The sequence below is a fragment of the Leopardus geoffroyi genome, chromosome B1, assembly GCF_018350155.1.
Source record: "Leopardus geoffroyi isolate Oge1 chromosome B1, O.geoffroyi_Oge1_pat1.0, whole genome shotgun sequence".
In the NCBI taxonomy this organism is placed as follows: Eukaryota; Metazoa; Chordata; class Mammalia; order Carnivora; family Felidae; genus Leopardus; species Leopardus geoffroyi.
The window spans coordinates 31,080,746-31,102,074 of NC_059327.1; positions in this window are offsets into that span (position 1 = coordinate 31,080,746).

Consider the following 21,329-nt stretch of genomic DNA (forward strand, 5'->3'; position numbering starts at 1 on the left):
TGTAGCTGAAGAGTTTTAAAGAGTTTTAAGCCTTAAACGAAGTATATTAAACTACTGGAACCCAAATGGTTTCTCAGATTTTAGTGCAGGTCAAGGCCCAGAAAGAATAAGATACAAGATGAACTATAAGAGGAGTAAGTGGATAAAGGCAGAACCAAAGGAGATGGAGAAAATGGAAAATTGGCAGCATTTTCTGGGGAGAGTGAGAGGCCTGGTTTCCTTGCAAATGAGGCTGTGAAATAAGGAAGGAAGGAGCACAGGGAAGGACGTGAATCAAAGGGCACTGCAGGGGGACCTGGCTGGCTCAGTCAGAGGAGCATGTGACTCTTGATCTCAGGGTCATGGGTTTGAGCCCCACATTGGGTTGTAGAGATTACTTAAGTAAATAAACCTTTTTTTTTAAGGGGGCACTGCAGACCAAAGATGCTCAGTTATCATTCCATCAGCTGGGGATACGGGTGGCCTGTGTACAGCATGGGAACCCCTGCCACTCTCTCTCTCTCCCACACACACACACACACACACACACAGTCTCACACATATACAACTCTACTAAATAAAACTCAAGCAGAATAAAATCTGAAGTTCATGTTCCCCCCACTCCAAATGGCTAAATGCATGATGATATTTTATTTCTTCAAGATAGCACCCTAGTGAATATGAGAAATATTGCAGTCACTAATCCAGTCTCTTAATCAGTTCCGGGACATATTTACTGGATATCGACTATAAAAATATAGCTAGTCAACTAGATGAAGTAAGGCATATAAGGAAGGAAATTCAGAGTCTGACTCAAGGTAGATGTGACCGCGAAAAGAAAGAAGGGAGGAGGAAGACGAGGAAAGGAGAGAGAAGGGGAGGGGAAGAATTTCCCTCATACTGCTGCTGCTGAGGCAGGAAATTGATTTAATCCTTTCAGAAAATAGCTTGTCATGATCTGATAACATTTAAGATGTACACACCCTCCAACCCCCAAATCCCACTCCTAAGGAAATACTGTACAAATATGCTTATGTGCTCCTGAAATGTGGTCATAGTAGCATGAGAGTTGGTAATTCCCCAAACTGGAAACAAAATGCCCACAAAAGAAGCATAGTTCAATTGTCGTCTGTTCGTCCAATGGAATACTATACAGCAATGAAAATTTTTTTAACTATAGCTACATGCAGCAATGAATAGCTACACGCAGATGAATCTTAAAAATGTAATGCTGAACAAAACAAGCCAGGTGCAAAAAATACCCATTTGGCACAATCCCACTTATAAAGTTCAAAATCTGGAAAAAATAATTTTAGGACTGCATACATAGGTGGTAAATCATAAAGTAAAACAAATAATGGACATTGTGATCTATGCGATGGTTAATCTTACATGTCAACCTGATTAGGCCAGGGGACCCAGATACTCAGTAAAACACCAGTCTAGATGCGGCCGTAAAGGCATGCCTGAGGTGAGATTAACATTGAAATCCGTAGACTTTGAGAACTGGAGATTGCCTTCGTAACTTGGGCGGGCCTCACCCAGTCAAAGTCCTTAAGGAAAAAAGGATGAGGTCCCCAGGAGAAGGGATTCTGCTTCCTGATTGCCTTCAGACCCTTCCAAGCGATGTCAACTCTTCCCAAGGTCCCCAGCCACAGGCCTGCCCTGTCAAGTTTCAGATTTGCCAGTCTTCACAGTTGCATGAGCAAATTCCTTAAATATATATATATATATATATTTATATATATATATATATATATATATATATATATATATATATATCCCTCCTTGCCTCTCTCCCTGTCTCACTCTCTCATTCTCCATATATGCATGTACATGTGTCCTATTGATTTTGTTTCCCTAGAGAACTCTAATACAATCATCTAGAATGGGCCTCCGGGTTGCTAGGAATATTCTATTTCTTATCCTAGGTGGTAGTTACAGAGATGTTCATTCCTCAATAATAAACTGAGCTGTGTATTTCTGTTTGAGGTACTCTTCCATAGATGCTTACATTTTACGATGAAAAAGGATTTATAAAAGTATTACTTTCCAGCTAGCATTGAGAAGTTCACCAGATAGTGTATGTAGCATCACATGGACAGCTGGGGAGTCATGATAAAATATCCAAACATCATTATATCATATTCTCTGGCAGTGCCCCATCTTCGCCTCCCCCATTCTCTAACAACTTGAGTCTCTTTCTTATGAAGTCCGCATGGTATTTTATACCTCTTTCTACCTTTTCGTATCTCCTCAATTAGACAGAAAGCTCTTTAAGAGAAAGATTCCTATCTCTCGTTTCTGCATCCGCTTTCGAGCACGGCGTACCTGCAGGACAGTGGGGGTGTCGGCAGGGCTGGGGCAGAACATATGATCTGAGCAGTGGAACAAAGCTGATTGAAGAAATAAAACCAGGCAGGGAGGATAAAGGAGGGAATTCAGTGTCTGATGCAAGAAAACAGGAGCCATTATTATTTTCTTATCCTTTTTACTTTACATAAAGACCTCACTTTCAGGAAGAAGAACCTCGACGCTCCAGTTCTCCATGTGGCAGGGCTCTTCATTACGAAAAGATCTAAATTCTATGCTATTGTAGTTCCAATGCTACTGAAACACTTAGATTTCCTCTTTTCCTTTGGCTTTCAGATAGGGAGAGATACAGCTGTTCTAAGGCATGAACCGCGTACTTTAAAACATAGCAATGATCATCTTAGAATAATGGCCTTTGGTTTCCCTCATGTAAACACAGGATCCAACTTCTTACACTGAATTATTGGACCCAAGATACAAAAGGTTAAAACCTAACAACTGGTTAGATTGAATTTTGCCCACAGAGCCGAGTAATATTTTTCAATTACTTATATGGTTATTTCGACATCAAGGAGACTTCACCACCACCAAGTTAGACTTTCACTTTTTGCGCTCTTGAGTTCATGCATTTAGCACCCAGAAAAAATGGTAACTTTTATGAACATGACAATAGCACCACAGAGGGTTGTCAGCATTTGGGGACTATGTTGGTCCCTAGTTCCAGTCAGCTCTATACCATTGTTCTCCCTGAAAACTTCTTCACTGCTTTGCTTTGTCCTTAGATACACATAGACTCTTAATGCAGCTTTCTTACCTCTATAGCATTTTTCTTTTCTTTTAAGGTATTACATTCATAACAGAGAGATAAAGCAGCCCTCCATAATTGAATCCTATGTGAACAACAACAACAAAAAAATGAAATTAAGGAAAAGCAGAGAAAATAGGAGATGGGGAAAGTGTCTGAACAAATGGCTGAAATTGTGGGCAACTTTCCAGCTTGATTTATGCTGCTCTTAATTGCCAAGTCCCAGGAGCCTCTTCTGCTTGTTCTTTAATAGGAGAGGGAATGATCTATGCTTCGACCCGGGGTGAACCTGAAATGATGGATGGCATGTGCATTCAACAATTATACTCTTCTCGTGTGTAGAAGACTCCCCCTGCCTGAGATGAAAGCTTAGTTCACTTGGTTTGTAGTTCCCATAAAGGCCAGAGCCCACACCGTGTGCACAGAATGCCGCCGTGTCGTTTCACCTATTTTAAAGGGTGGTGTTTGTTGCAAATTCTTTGTCCTGGAATTCAGGCAGAATGTTTCACACCTCAATGCAAAACTTAAGGAGAAGCACATTTGGAGGTCATTATTCAATTGTAAGGTATTATAATAGCATGTGTTCCCTTACATAAAAGTAAAATTTCTTTTGAAAGAAAACGACAGGCAAAAATTCATCACCTCGTGTCCTGCTAGGCAGAGGTAACCACTATTAACTTGTCCATGTGTATTATAGGGGTGAGTGTCGTTATGGACTGAACGTGCATCCCTAGAATTCATCCACTGAAGCCCTAATTGCCAGCCCTAAATGCCAGGGGTGGCATCTTGGAAGGTAATGAAAGTTAGATGAGGTCTCGAGGGTGGAGCCTTCATCATGGGATTAGTGTCCTTATGCGAAGAGGAAGACACTGGAGCTCTCTTTTTTCTCTACGCACACAAAGAAGAGGCCATGTGAGAACACAGCAAGAAGGCGGCTGTCCAAAGGCCAGGAAGCAGTTCTCACCAGGAACCAAATCGGCGAGCACCTTGATCTTAGACTTCCAACGTCCAGAACCGTGAGAAATAAATTCACCTTATTTAAGCCACCCAGTCTGCGGTATTTTCTCATAGTAGCCAGAGCTGACTAGTACAGGTGTTTGTTTGTTTGTTCATTTGTTTAAAGTGAACCAATGGTTTTCCATCCCTCTCACTCCCAGTTTCCTTTTTTACTTGGCACAGGTGAGTTGTGCTCTATAAAGAGAGAAGGGTTTGTCTGGTCGATGTTCCTCCCTGCAGCAGATTGGCTGAAAGCAGGGGCTCCAGTCCGTTTGTTCAAATCTATAATACACAGTTAATAGCTGTGTGACCCTGGGCAAGCTATTTAATCGCTCTGTGCCTCAGTTTGCTTACCTAACATAGGATATGTACAGTACCACTTTCAAAGGGCTCTTGGGGGGATTAAATTAGTAAATATATTTATACTATCTAGGACTGCATCTGTTATGCGGTAATCGCTCTACAAGAATTCACTACTACCGTGTCTGTTACTACTGTGGACTTCTCGGGTGGACTACCACAAGCACAGAGCTGAAACTTGAAGAATAGGTCAGAGAGACAGAGGCAACATGGGAGGAAGAGAGAAGAGGAAGACAAGCCGGAGGGAAGAAGGTATTCCAACTCACCCAACTCCACAAGGACCGAAAGCAATGTAAAAGAAAAATTGTCCTAAGCCCAGCCTGTGACAGAATCTTTGTGTATGATGAAATTCAAAACTCATGCTGAAATGAAATTAGTATTTCTGATCAAATGCTTGAGCAATTTTCTGATAAACTTTAATGGGATTAAGACTTGTTCTTGGAAAAAAAAAAAAAAAAAAGACTTGTTCTTGGAAACCATGCTCTGTGCCGTCAGTCAAGACCCTAACAGTCACACATCTCTGGGTACAGGGTAAAGTCCCAGGTTCATCTCAGTATAATCATTAATAGAGTGCCCTTGTGCTCTCAAAGTTGTGCCAGTTGGGACAATTAATTCTTTGGACAAGTACTCTTTTTTTTATTTATATAGTTCAACTTTTTATATATAGTTTAACAATGATTAATCATTCTATTTGCCTTTAAATGTGTCTTCCAAAAGTGACTCTCTAGAATATATTAAAGTCTTTTCCTATGTAGCAAGACTAAAATAAAACTTTGGCACATGTTTTTAACTTACCTGCCAGGAAATACTTCTACTTGGTCACAACTCAATAGATAAGAGAAAAGGTGCCCTGTACCATCCTCCTGTATGGTTGTGATGTTAGAAATAATTCGTGACCAGCAACAAATAATTGGAATTTAAAAATAAAAACACAACAGCATTTTCACTAGCACTGAAAAAGTGAAATACTAAATATAAATCGAAAAAAAAAGTATAAGATCTATATGAAGAAACTACAAAACTCTGATGAAAGAAATCACAGAAGAACTAAAGAAAAAGTAAATAAACGAAGGAATATCCTATGTTCATGGATAGGAAGACTCAAGATGGTCAAGAGGTCAGTTCTTCCCAGCTTGATCTATATATTCAATGCAGTCTCAATCAAAATTCAGCAAGTTATTTTGTGAATATTGATGAGCTAATTCTTTAAGTTTATAGGAAAAGGAGAAAGACACAAAACAATCAACACAATATTGAAGAAGAACAAAGTCATAGGACTAACGCTACCCAATTTCAAGATTTACTAAAAAGCTACAGTAACCGAGACTATGTAGTATTGGTGAAGGAATAGACAAATTGATCAGTGGAACAGAATAGAGAGCCCAGAAATAGTTCCACACAAATTATAGTCAACTGATCTTCGACGAAAGAGTAAAAGTAATTCAGTGGGAAGTAAAATAGCCTTTTCAATAAATGGTGCTGAAACAACTATACATCCACATGCAAAACAAAAAATCTCAACAGTCCTTAAACTTTTCACAAAATTAATTCAAAATGAACTATAGAAGTAAACGTAAAATTGAAAACTATCAAACTCCTAGATGATAACACAGAAATCCTAAGTGACCTTGAATTGGCAATGACTGATTTTATTTATTTATTTATTTATTTATTTATTTATGTCATTCATTTTTTTAATTAAAGTAACAATTAACATGCAGTGTTATATTAGTTTCAGGTGTACAATATACAGTGATTCAACAATTCTATACATTACTCAATGCTCATCATGTTAAGTGTACCCTTAATTCCCTTCACCTGTTTCACCCATTCCCCCCTCCATCTCCCATTTGGCAACCATCATTTTGTCCTCTGTAGGTAAGAGTCTATTTCTCGGTTTGTCTCTTTTTGTTGTTGTTGTTCATTTGTTTTGTTTTTTAAATTCCACATATGAGTGATATCATATGATATTTGTCTTTCTCTGACTGACTGATTTCACTTAGCATTATATCCTCTACGTCCATCCATCCTGCTACATCCATAGCAAGATTTCATTGTTTTTTATGGCTAAATAATATGCCATCATATATAATGGTGATGACTTTTTAAGTATATCAAGAGCACAACTCATGAAAGAAAAATAAATTGGACTTCATTACAATTTAAAACTTTTACTTTGCAAAAGACATTGTTCAGAGGATGAAATGACAAGCCACTGACTGGGAGAAAATGTCTGTAAAACACATATCTGATAAACATGTTGTATCCAAAATATACAAAGAAATCTTAAAACTCTATGATGAGGGGCACCTAGGTAGCTCAGTTAGTTGAGCATCCACCTGTTGATTTTGGCTCAGCTCATGATCCCAGGTTGAACCCCACATTGGGCTCTGTGCTGAGTGTGGAGCCTACTTAAAATTCTCTCTCTCTTCCTCTGCCCCTCTCCCCTGCTTATTCTCTCTCTCATTCTCTCTAAAAATTTTTAAAAATTAAATAAAAGACTTCATGATAAGAAAACAGGCATCTGATTAAGAAATGGGCAATAGATCGGAACAGACATCTCACCAAAGAAAATATGTAGATGGCAAGTAAGCATATGAAGAGGTGTTTGCTCCACATCATAAGTCATTAGGGAATTGCAAATTAAAACAATGAGGTACCACCAGCACTGTTAGAATAGCCAAAATCCCAAATACTAAAACACCACAGGTGGCAAAGATGTAAAGCACCAGGAACTTTTACTCATTGCTGGTGGGAATCAAAATAGTACAGCCACTTTGGAAAATAGTGGCAACTGCAATTTCTTAAAAAACTAAACTCTTGGGGCGCCTGGGTGGCGCAGTCGGTTAAGCGTCCGACTTCAGCCAGGTCACGATCTCGCGGTCCGTGAGTTTGAGCCCCGCGTCAGGCTCTCGGCTGATGGCTCAGAGCCTGGAGCCTGTTTCCGATTCTGTGTCTCCCTCTCTCTCTGCCCCTCCCCCGTTCATGCTCTGTCTCTCTCTGTCCCAAAAATAAATAAACGTTGAAAAAAAAATTAAAAAAAAAACAACAAAAAAACTAAACTCTTATAAAACTTAAACTCTTACCATACAATTCAGTAAACATACTCCTTAGTATTTACCCAAATGAGCTGAAAACATGTCCACACAACAACCTGCACATGGCTGTTTATGGTAGCTTTATTCACAATTGACAAAACTTGGAATCAACCAAGATGTACTTCAGCCTTCAGTAGATAAATGGATACATTCATGTGCGATACATCCAGACAATGGAACATTATTCAGCACTAAAGAGAAAGGATTAATCAAGCCATGAAAAAACATGTTAAAATATGTTAAATTTGTATTACTAGGTGAAAGAAGCGAATTTTAAAAGACACACTGTATGATCCCAACTATATGACATTCTAGAAAAGGCAAATCTATGGAGATGGTAAAGAGATCAGTGATTGCCAGGAGCTTGGAGAGAGGGAAGGAGGGAGGGAGGGGTGGAGCACAGAGCATTTAGGGGGCAGTAAAACTGTTCTGTATGATACTGTAATAGTGGATACATGTCATTATACGTTTATCCAAACTCACAGAATGTAAATGCAAAGAGTGAACCCTGATATCACTGAAGGACTTAGTTAATGATAATGTGTCAAAATTGGCTCATTAATTGCATCAAATATACCACACTAATGCAAAATGTTAATAATAAAGGAAACTGGGGAATGGGCTGAATGGGCAAATAAGAACTCTCTGTGTTTTCTGCTCATTTTCTATAAACTAAAACTACCCAGGGGTGCCTGGGTGGCTCAGTCAGCTAAGCGTCCGACTTCAGCTCAGGTCATGATCTCATGGTACGTGAGTTCAAGTCCTGCATCGGGCTCTGTGCTGACAGCTTTGAGCATGGAGCCTGCTTCAGATTCTGTGTCTCCCCGTCTCTCTGCTCCACCCCGGCTCGCACTTGGCACTTCTCTGTCTCTCAAAAATAAATAAACGTTAAAAATAAATAAAAATAAATAATAAACTAAACTACTCTAAAAAATGAAGTCTATTAATAATTTTTAGAAAAAAAACTTTGTTTTCTCTTTGACAATGGACTGTGCCTGCCTTGCACACCCTTTCAGATTTTTTTTTGCATACATAACTGAAAAATTAAATGAACAACAATAGGATCATAGTTATCAATATTCTTTCGTGGAATTTATCTTTTCTTCTAACTGTATATTCTGAGGATTCTTCTAAAGAACTAAATGAACTAAATCTAAAACATGATTTTGCCTATATTGATTTTCATTTATGTAATACGATAAGTGATTATACCAATTTCCTATTTTAGGTATTTAGATTAGTCCCAGCAGCCGGTAAGTAAATAGCATGGTAAATAGATAAGTAGGTAAATAAATAGAATGGTAACATTCTTTCAATTATATCTTTCAAATGTAAGTTATTCTTTGATTTGGATAAGCTCCTAAACTCAAAGTTGTTTAAGTCACATGCATAGTTAAGACTTTTCATATTTATTGCAAAATTTCTCTCCAAAACATCCTAGTTTTTACTCCAAGCAGTCTGTTCCCTTGCCAACATTAAATATTACCATTACATAAAATCTCTACTAATTCATTATTATTAGTGTTAATTTGCATCTTACAATGAGTGAGCTTAGATATTTCTTAACATGTTTTTGGCCATCTAGAATTCCTTATGATTTGACTGAAAAGTATTTTTATTTACATATCAACATGGACCAACACATATTTAATTAACATATTCAAAGGAATCCTAGACAGAGACCCAGTTTTATTTTCAAAAAAGAAAAAGAAAACACTAAATCTCTAAATCTATAGGCCCAAATGCTTAATAATGGCAATTAATTCAAAGAATGCCTTTAAGTGTAAGAAACAGATGACAGTGATTAATTTTCTTCGAAGAACTTCAGATTTAGAATTTGCAATTCTGTTAGTGACTGCCTACTGGTAAAGAAGTTAATCGTCTATTAAGCATCTCAGTACTAGTTGGAAATTGTTTTAATAAAATTTTGTGATACAGCACGTCTAGGAGAAAAGAATCAATCTACAAGAAAACAATAGACACAAAGCAAATGCCTGAAAATAGGAAGGCGGCCTCTACCCACCAACCTTTTCATTCACCTGTAAGATGCTGAGCGGTGCTAATTGATTTGAAAGAACTAGGTTTGCTGTGAAGACCTGGCCTGGATTCCTTGAAGTCTTAGATCGATTACTCGGAGGCAGTAGAATGATAAACTTCCATTTCCCTGACTTTTGAAACGCAACATCCATCTCCTCATAAGCTTTCAGCCAAACCCTTAAAGTTGTATGAAGAGAATTTTAGGAAGTTGAGCCACACATAGGAGATCTCAATACATCTCTGAAATATGGCAAGTAAAAGGAAGTAGCCAGTAAAGCAGAGTTGAGTGTCCACCGTTTGAACTCCGCTATGGAAGGCCTCGGGCCTGCCTTGAAGACAGGGCTGGAAGGTCTTAATGGAAGGTCTAGGTGTGTCGAAGTTCACCATCCACCCAACTCTATAGCCATCACCAAACAAGCAGAAAAAGTAGATACTCCTCCCCAACACAGTACCAGCAAAGACCAAAGGAAAAGTAAGACATAAGCTAGGGGATGAAGGAAAGAGAGAGAGAGAGAGAAAGAAGAAAGGAAAGAGAAAGAAAGAAGAGAGGGAGGGAGGAAGGGAGGAAGGGAGGAAGGGAAGACAGAAGAAAGAAGAAAGAAAGAAAGAAAGAAAGAAAGAAAGAAAGAAAGAAGTGAAATGTGGGAATGCAAATTGGTGCAGCCCTTCTGGATAACAGTATCTCTGGAGGTTCCTCAAAAAATTAAAAACGGAGCTTCCCTACAACCCAACAATTGCACTACTAGGATAAGCATGCAAAGGATACAAAATGCTGATTCAAAGGGGCACATGCACCCCAATGTTTATAGCAGCGCTATCAGCAATAGCCAAATTATGGAAGGAGCCTAAATCTCCATCTTCTGACAAATGAGTAAAGAAGATGTAGTATGTGTGTGTGTGTGTGTGTGTGTGTGTGTGTGTGTGTGTATACACACACATACACACACACACACACACACACACACACAGGAATATTACTCAGCTGTCACAAAGAATGAAATCTTGCCATTTGCAACAATGTGGATGGAACTAGAATGTATTATGCTAAGCGAAACAAGTCAGAGAAAGATAAGCATCATGATTTCACTCATATATGGAATTTAAGAAATAAAACAGATGAATGTGGGGAAAGGGAAGGAAAAGTAAGATAAAAAGGTGAAAAGAAAGAGGGAGGCAAACCCTAAGAGACTCTTACCTACAGAGAACAAACTGAGGGTTGCTGGAGGGGAGTTGGGTGGGGGGATGGGCTAAATGGGTGAGGGGTACTAAGGAGGCCACTTGCTGGGATGAGCAGTGGGGGTTATATGAAAGTGATGAATCACTAGATTCTACTCCGGAAGCCATTGTTACACTGTATGTTAACTAGCTTGGATTTAAATTAAAAAGAAAAGAGAAGAAAGAAGAAATGAATGAGCTGCCCTGTTATCAGCCAAGTAAGAACAAAGACACAATGTGAAAGGCACTTACATAATGACACGCTCTGCCCTCTTACCTAGTTAGCATGTCACCTGCAAATCAGCCTTTTTATTGCCTCCTACTTAGATATGAACAAGCAAAGTTTACCAGACCTTCCTCAAATGAGGAAAACCCACAACAGGAAAAAGAGAGACAGACGAAGGTAAACGTGTTGGTGACGATTTCATGCGGCCGGATTCCTCTTTTTTATTTCATCTGATATGACCTATGAGCACAACCGCAAACTTGTTTGCAAATTCCCAACGGGCAGCTGCTGTTGCTTCCCTGAGAATATGCAGAGACCCAAGATGTCAGTTCACCATGTGGCGGGGCCTGATCATAAGCAGTCGGCCAATTAGAGGATTCTACTCATCGTGACGGCGACAGTGGAGGGCGGTGTACTTTCCGGCACGCGTCAGTGCATTCCCTTCGTGCACGATAGAGTCAGGGTAGCGCTCGCAAAATGTTTGCAAGAACTGGACTCACACTGAGTTGCTGCTGTTCACGCTTTGAAGTTTGGGGGAAAACTAAATTCAGAAGTCGGTAGAAAACAAGAGCGGTTTGACTGCACCCGTATTGATGGCTTGCTCTCACTTGGGAGCTGGTGTCTGGACAACCTTCATTTCCCTTGCCTGGAGGCTCATGTGCCGCCACCATTTTAATCATGAGAGGGGCGCCTGGGTGGCTAAGTCGGTTGAGCGTCCGACTTCGGCTCAGGTCATGATCTCGCAGCTCGTTGAGTTCGAGCCCCGCGTCGGCCTCGGTGCTGACAGCTCGGAGCCTGAAGCCTGCTTCGGATACGGTGTCTCCCTCTCTCTGCCCCCAGCCCACTCGCATTCTGTCCCTGTCTGTCTCAAAAATAAATAAACATTAATCATGAGAAATTGACATGGAGGGAGACACTGGGAAGGATACCTTCAAGCTTCCAGGACCACTATGCCACCACATTCCTGTGATTAAATGTCTTGTCCTAGTCATGGAAAATGATGGTTGGACATGTCTATCAAAGTCCATTATTTTTTATCAAAGCCAGGAATGTCTTTCTATTGACTCTTTCAATTTCTTTTTCCTTCTTTAGTTCAGGGATTTCTGGTACTGCTCTATTTTGCTTTCAAATCTAGAACTTGAAGCAAGTAGCTGGTGTGCTTCCTTGACATTTCTAGAGAACTGTCGCAAACTCTCGTATTTGTAGTTGAGTACTGGACATTTTGGAGGTTTCTGTCAGTGCTCAGTATAAGCTGTTGTTAAATTGCTTTCAATGAAATGATGAGTGCTTCATTAAAGTTGGTGTCGACCTCACAATCAGAATACTAATTTGTTTACAGGAAGAGAACTTATAGCAATTAGATTGAGTTCTCAGAAATAAGCCTGAGAGACACTCTCTGGTGTCTCAATTCTGATCTTAGAAAGGGAAAAGCAGCGTTTGGATGTTTTGTGCATGCTACCCAAGGCCAGAAAAACACAATTCATGGATAAGTCCTTCCTTGCATCTGCTAGGAAGAATATAGTGGTATTGTCCTATTTTTAGGAAATGAAAATGCAGCGAGTAGTGAGAGACACGAACAGGCGAGCATAAAACTTGGCTGTATGTCCACCCTGGCCATATAGCATTGGCACAGGACATTGCTGATACTGCTACCAATGTCTCGAACCAGAATCTCTTTAGCCAGTTCTCATGGAAAAGTGATGAGATTCACACCAGACACTCTTTCAATACCCAGGGAATTTCTCTAGGAGCAAATGTGTCCCAGTCTATGCTCCCGATTCTGATCAAGCCTTATCAAGTTGGAGAGGGCACAAAGACAAACCTTTCCTTCCCCAACAGTTACCACTTATAAATGACCCGCCCAGGTCCACTTCTCACAAAATATTAATTTCTCAGATCTTCCCTCAGTTGTAAGGAATCATTCCAGGTATCCCGTGTGAACATACTTCCTAAAAGCAACGCAAAGGCTCATGGCGGATGAAAGGAAGTTCATTCACACACTGGAACTTGAACTTGAATTCGAACTCACTCCTATCTTGTGTAAGCATTCACCGAAGTTCCCTAACATTGGTCTACGTTGCTAGAACTGAAATTTAAATTCTACTTGTAAGTTCTAAGTATGTCCGGGAACAACCAACACAGTATTAAGTATTTGACCTTTTTAATACCAAAACAATAGTAGTTAGCAAACTAATTCATCTCACCTAAAAGTGAGCATTCAAAGAAGCTTCTAAACAATATCTCATTGTTATTGAGGACTAGAACCAAAGTTCTGAACCTTAGTCCTCCCTGAAATGTCAAGGAATCCACACCAATAATTTCTTGCATTTTTATATTTTGCCAAAAATAAGCCACAAGACTGTGTGAATTTTCTGGAGAGAAAATTAAAAATAATCTTACTGCAGTATTGAAAATGTCTCTTGAAACTGCCTTAAATCCAGACTAACACTGCCCAAGTTTCTAGTAGATGCACCTGTACTAATAATATGACTTATTGGCTGAGATGGAGTTAGCTAAATTTTCCTAACTGTATCACTTTCCAACAGATGCTTAGAATCTTTGTTTTCATTGTCCAGGATGTAAATTAAGCTCTTGAGCTTGTATGACTTGGTTCTCCCTGAATCTCCAAGGAATGGAGATGAGATTCTCACCAAGTTCTGATTCTTATAAACAAAGCAGGGTTTGCAATAGGAGCTCTAAGATTTCTAAAATACAAGCATTAATGTAAGAGCACAGTGCCTTACAGTGAAGGAAACAACCAGCAAGACTAAAAGGCAACCAAAAGAATGGGAGAAGATACTTGCAAATGACATATCAGATAAGGGGTTAGTTTCCAAAATCTATAGAGAACTTATCAAACTCAACACCCAAAAAACAAATAATCCAGTGAAGAAATGGGCAAAAGACATGAATAGATACTTCTCCAAAGAAGACATCCAGATGGCAAACAGACACACGAAAAAATGCTCAACATCACTCATCATCAGGGAAATACAAATCAAAACCATAATGAGATACCACCTCACACCTGTCAGAATGGCTAAAATTAACAACTCAGGCAAGGACAGATGTTGGCGAGGATGCAGAGAAAGAGGGTATCTTTTCACCGCTGGTGGGAATGCAAACTGGTGCAATCACTCTGGAAAACAGTATGGAGGTTCCTCAAACAATTAAAAATAGAACTACCCTACGACCCAGCAATTGCACTACTAGGTATTTATCCACGGGATACAGGTGCACTGTTTCGAAGGGGCACGTGCACCCGCATGTTTATAGCAGCACTATCAACAATAGCCAAAGTATGGAAAGAGCCCAAATGTCCATCGATGGATGAATGGATAAAGAAGATGTGGTATATATATATATATATATATATATACACACACACACACACACACACACACACACAATGGAGTATTACTTGGCAATCAAAAAGAATGAAATCTTGCCATTTGCAACTACGTGGAGAGAACTAGAAGATATTATGCTAAGTGAAATTAGTCAGAGGAAGACAAATATCGTATGACTTCCTCATATGAGGACTTTAAGAGACAAAACAGATGAACATAAGGGAAGGGAAACAAAAAGAATATAAAAACAGGGAGGGGGCAAAACAGAAGAGACTCTTAAGTATGGAGAACAAACAGAGGGTTACTGGAGGGGTTGGGGAGGGGGCTAAATGAGTAAGGGGCATTAAGGAATCGACTCCTGAAATCATGGCTGCACTCTATGCTAACTTGGATATAAGTTAAAAAATAAATTAAATAAAAAATTTTTTAAAAAAGAGCACCGTGCCTTAGTTCTCTTTGACATTGCAAAGAATTCTTGCCTTTACCCACAGAGAATCCATTGCTAGTAACAAACTGGTGCTGTGAGCTTTCAGCAGGAAAAAAGAACTTCATTAGAGCAGTAACAAATCTGGACAGAAATATTACTGCAAATATTACTGTCATTGTCTAAGAACTGAAGTCAAAGCGTTGGCACTTGTGACCTTCTATTTCCTCTTAAACTTCAAGGGATCTACTCCAGTTGAACTGTGCCATTTTGCTTCCCATGAGCAAAAGGGTATTTTTTGTTTTGGTTTTTAGCCTCACAGCAGGTGCAAGGAAGACATTAACAGCCCTGGATGGCCAGCATTCCAAACACCTTCCACGTGTGGGCCTGTAATATTTGGACCTAGCTTCAAAGCTCTGCAGTTTCTTCCAAGTTTTAGAAAGTCATACCAGCTGTTTCATTCACGTCTCCTTCAAAAAAAAATTTTGTTTTTAAAGTTTTATTGCTTCTCAAGTGAACATTGGCATATTTTCTTTGTGCAACAGTCTTAAATATGGTGACCCTTCGAAGAAGCCTCCAGACCTTGCTGTCGCTCTCCAGGTAGGGCACACAGGAGCGAGAGGTTTTTCACTCAGTTCTCAGGGCAACACCAGGGAATTAATTCTAGTTGATTCCTGGAAGACTACTTCTGGAAATTGAATTAGTAAAGGCAAACATGTTTGGGGCAATAAAATGAAAGTACTGTAAAGCTACCTGATTAGTCATCAGCCTAACAAACATCAACTAAGATACCCCAGATTGTCACCTCAGCCAAGGAATAGATTTAAGCTCAGATATTTCTCTTAACCAGTAGCCTCAAAATTTCCATGAGTCCCTACTAGGTCCCGCCGTGGATAAACAGGATTACTGGTATTCAGAACAAATGTATTTTTATAAATTGTGATATGTTCCATAAAGGGAATGGACAGGATGGTGTGAGAAAGAAACACTATGGGGAACAGTGAGCGGTTGGGGAAAGACAATGCAAAAACTGGAAATGTATGTCCTTCTATCAACTACAAAGGCATCACTTGCTCCTTCCAAGTCCATTTCCAGGGAGCATGTGAGGGCAAGCTAAGGTGAGCTTCCCAATGGCAGAAGTGAAGGTATTCTCCACTGGGATATTGAACAGCACGTCTGCCTTGGCAAGAAGGGATATTGGTAGAGTTTCTGAACCTCTGTCATTGCCTAAGATTGGACTCAAGGGCTAGAGCTTGGGTCACTCCCTTCTTGCAATTTCAAGGGTTCAAGTCAAGGTGTTCTGCTTCCTGGATTATTTCCCAAGGACTAACTTTGTAGACAGTGAACACGAGGCTATAATAGACTCTTAGCCTTGGTTCTGGCCCCCTGTGGTTCAGATAGAAGCTTCCACATGTTTTGGATGCCTAGGATTTGACTGTATGCTAGATCTGCACCCCCCCCCCCAGGAATCCACTCACACAAAGCATTTGGAATTAATATGAACTTTACTAAAGATCTCACAAAGGAGACAATAGAGAGACGTGTTATGTCAAATGGCCCATAGCACCCCCTTTAAAATCTTCATTAAAAACTGTTGGAGCCCCAACCTCTGCACCCAGTATGCACTCCCAAAACCATCACTGGGGTCCTTTAGTTTATTGGATCTACCCTCCTGCAGAGGTAGCTAAACACCGTCTTTTATTTTGTCACATAATCTAGGGGATCCCATTTAAAATCCTCACCTCTGGTAGTTTATTTTTCTAAACAGATTAAGTACTCCGACAAACAGGGATCATGGTGAATGAAACTGTCGAATTACACTAATAAAGGCAACCAAGTAATAATCAAAAGTAGAGGGAAATTAGGCATGGTTGTACAAGCGCCAACAAGAGATAATCCAATTTGAAGAGTCAGAATAGTGATTACAGTCAGCTGCAACACATTGATTCCATGAACAATAAAGCCCCAGTGAGCAATTGTGGGCACCCGAGGAGCTGGACCAAGGGCCTGAGGAAAGGAGCTCCTAGATATCAGCAGGGAGTCAAGGACTAAGCTGAAAGGAATTTGGAGCAAATCTCCAGTTTCAGAAGGGAAATAAAGGCAGAAGTCCAATCATAAAGCCCAGTCCAACCTGGGCTGCTCAGTTGGTTAAGCATCCATCTTCAGCTCAGGTCAGGATCTCGTGGTTCGTGGGTTCAAGCCCCACATGGGGCTCTGTGCTGACAGCTCAGAGCCTGGAGCCTGCTTCGGATTCTGTGTCTCCCTCTCTCTCTGCGCCTGCCCCCACTTGCGCGCGCACTCTCTCTTAAAAATAAACATTAAGGAGAGCCTGGGTGGCTCAGTCGGTTAAGCGTCTGACTTCAGCTCAGGTCATGATCTCACGATTCGTGAGTTCGAGCCCCACGTTGGGCTCTGTGCTGACAGCTCGGAGCCTGGAGCCTGCTTCGGATTCTGTGTCTCCCTCTCTCTCTGCCCCTCCCCTGCTCGCATTCTACCTCTCTCAAAAATAAATAAACATTTTAAAAATAAATAATAAATAAATGAATAAATAAATAAACATTAATTTTTTTTTTTTAAGGATTGGAGAAATAGGAAATGGTGTGACTGAAAGGTAATATAGATACCCAGGAGTCAAACTCTCATTTCTGAGAGGCTTCCGGCTTCTACTCAAAAGTGGGCAGTTCTAAATCAAGTTGGAAAACATCAATATAACTCTACCTGGGAAGACCTGGCCATTAAGAAGGACAAAGGATGGGGACCGCTGAGCTGGATGGCCTAGGGCCAGGCACTGCAGTTTGAGGTCGACCCTCAGTAACTCAGTATAAGCCATGAAGTTAAAAAGTTATCATTTACATTGTTCTGGAAAACAGACACTCCCCAAGCTTGTCATTCTGAGTGACTATTTCTGAGAATCACTTCAATCATGGATCCATGAATTATAAAAATAATACAAAATAATAAAACAATTTCTTAGATTTTTTTTTTCCTACCTCAACTTTCAATGTCTTTGGTCTACGATGTTCTATTATGTTCTGAATCGACCCATTTCTCCTGTCAGGCAGCTAAGCATGAACTAAAGTCTCCAGATGTTTGCTTAATTTTTTTAATAAAATATTTCTTCTTCATCATTTCCTCGTAATTTTATTGTTTCTTCGCAAAACAAGACTCAGGATATATAATGAAATAATTATATATTCAATTTCAGAATATTTTGAAAAGTAGTTTTTTGCAAACAACCTAAACTCTCAAAATTGGACGAATAGGTTGGAAGGGTATATTTCAATATAAAGGAATAGCACACAATCATTAAAAGCAATCATAAGCAGACACTCAAGGGGAAAGCTGATGACCAACTGTTAAGCAAAGAAAAGTAAAAATCTAAACTCTCCTCAGGACACTCCAGAGGACCAAACACAAAAGCTGACGTTGGAAGAAATAGCTTAGGCTCCAAACGAAGTTCAAGACTGTGCTCGTCAATTCCAGTAGGAAACTGGTAATTCATGCAGAAGCAGATTGTAATGATGCTAAACCAAGGGGACAGAGCATAGCATAGGACTGGGCCAACGGTATTGATATGGGCGAGACGACCCAAGATGCAGGGTTCCATGTGCCGGCTACTACTACTGGAAGTGGGTCTCACGGTCTGCTTGGCTGGGCAACTGAAGCTTGGACTCAGCAGTAGCCTACATGCGCTGCGGTTGGGATTCCAGAACTTTTCTGGCATAACATAGAGGAAGGAATCCAAGGGGTTATGGAGATAGGAACCTTCGAGTAGATTTGTCATACACAACCTGCACATCTATTCACACCCCTTCGATGTTCCCCACGAGGACTCAGGGAACACCTCCCCTCTAAGGTATCAAGAACCTCAGTGGTGAGCAAACCACCCATACCCTCGCAAACCTCAGTGGTAGCTGTCTCCTGGATGCCCAAGTGACATCTCCTGAGATGGGCTCTTTGGCTTCAGGGGAATGACGGGATCCCGGAGCAGCCGAGGTTGATGGCAGCACCTAGCTGTCAGAGACAAGGCGGCACAATTAGTGAGGACAGCAAGTCTGACATGGTAAATCAGAACTTTTGATCTGCATGGTCTCTGATCTAATGTGGCTCACTGATCACAGTATTTCTAGGAAGAGAATAGAACGAACAGCCTACTAACGTCCCTCTTGTTCTACATTAAAGGAAAACTCCACATTTGGTGGTCAGACATCTAACTGGAGTCACAACAATGGAAAAACTACTCCTACCCTCAGCCTAATTCACAGACCCTTGATTGAAAGAGGGACTGGGTCATCTTAAGGAAAGACCCTGCAACAAGGTCACAAGTACGTACTCCTCCAAGCTCTCTCCCAAAGGACGTGAGAGCCTAGTAAATGGTGAGTGTGCACTGTGGGGAAGGAGAATGTCCAGGCTTTGTCGGGATTAGAAGATGCTAGCTCAAGGGGCACCTGGGTGGCTCAGTCGGTTAAGCATCCAACTTCGGCTCAGGTCGTGATCTTGCGGTTTGTGAGTTCGAGCCCCGCGTCGGGCTCTGTGCTGACAGCTGGGAGCCTGGAGCCGGCTTCGGGTTCTGTGTCTCCTTCTCTCTCTGCCCCTCCCCCAATTGTGCTCTGTCTATCAAAAATAAAATGTAAAAAAAAAAAAAAAGATGCTAGCTCAGAGTGGACGCTTATCCTAAGAACCTAAAACATCTCTATGATCCACTAATCAAAGTGGGAGGTTATAATCATGAGCTGACAAGTGACCACGGTGGGCCCAGGAGGTCCAAGGATCATCCTTCTCATTACTTCTCCATTTCCTAATGCATAATTAAAACGGACACATTCAACAACTGGAAGAATCCCCACATTGGCTCTCGGAGTTCTCCAAACATCCCTTCTCTGCTAGGACAGTAAACCCAGAGCTATACAACATCCTGAGAAGAGTTTGCAGACATCGGGGCACCACTGAACTTGAAGGAAGGAGGGGTGAAACGTACCACTCCCCTCACTCTATAGATCTGTTTGGCCCTTTGGGAGGTGGATAGATCTCAGAGGGGTCAATTATTGTCAATGTAAACAGGTGCTGGCTTCTATTACAGCTGCGGCTCCCGATGTGAAAACCTTCCTAGAGCAAATTGGAACAACTCATTGCATCTTGCATGCAGTACTTGAGGTGGCAGGTTCTTGGTTGTCTCTACCTCGGCTTCCGAGGACCCCTAGAAACAATCTGCTTTCACTGGCAGAGCCAACAGTGCACCTTCAAATTTTACCGGAGGGTAGAAATATTAATGGCCTTGACATCCACAAATACCACACCAGTCTGCTATATCAATGACATCATGCATAATAGATGTGATGCCTAAGAAGTAACAGGTACCTTCGATGCCTTCGCAAGAAGATACGTGCAAGTTGGGTGTAGGGGTGGAAAGAGAGATGAGCTCTGTGGTAAGCGCAGCATGTTGGGATATCTTCTCCAAAGTGAAAACAGGTTGTGCCTTCCCCCTGTTGCCTCTGAAAAAGGCGTAATGCTTACCAGGTCCCTTTTTACTTTTATATTCTTTTTTAATATTTTTTAAGCTTATTTATTCTGAAAGAGACAAAGAGAGTTAGAGCTGGAAAGGGCAGAGAGAGAGAGAGAGAGAGAGAGAGAGAGAATCCCAAGCAGGCTCTGCAGAGTCAGTGACCTGAGCTGAAATCAAGAACCAGATTTCAGTTTAACTGTTTAACTGACTGAGCTGAACAGGTGTCCCTGTTTTTTACTTTTTTGAAGTAGGCTCCACGCCCAATGTGAGGCTCAAACTCACCGTCCTGGGATCGAAAGGTAGATGCTCTACCAACGGAGCCAAGCAGCTGCCCCATGTCCTTTCTTATTTTAAAGGGAACATGTCACATTGAATGTGCTATTCTGACCCATCACAGTTCCGGTTTTAAGTGGAGACCAGAGGCCAAGAGGGAGTCTGCAACAGGCCCAGACTCAGGACAGAGTGTTTGTCATTTGCGCCTTGTGACACGGCATATCCATGACGCATGAGGTTTCTGTGGAAACTAACAATGTGGTGTGAAGTTTCTGACAAGCTTCAGAAGTGCAGAACCTTAAGGTTTGGGAGCAAAGCCTTGTCCTGTTCCACCGATCATTATTTTCCTTTTGGGAAATGGCTCCTGGCTTTCTGTTGGACTTGATAGGGATTGAATACCTCACCATGGGATAGCACGTGGTGATGGGACCCGAGCGTCCCATCGTGAACCAGTATCATCTGATATGCTTAATCACAACATTGGGGATGCACAAGATCAGAGATGCACGTTTCCAAGCAGAAATGGTGCAATGCATGAGTACCTGGCATTGAACATCTGTCTCAGGCTTCCTGGACGTCTGCTCCTGTTCAGTCCCCTCGAACAAGCTCAGGAGGAGGAGTTGCTCAAGACTCACTGATGGAGGCGGGGGGGAAGGTTCTGCCCTTGTTTGGGATGGTTTTGCACAATACATGAAGTCGGAATGGACTGCTACCTGCTGCAACCCCACCAAGCGTGTCCCTGAAAGATGG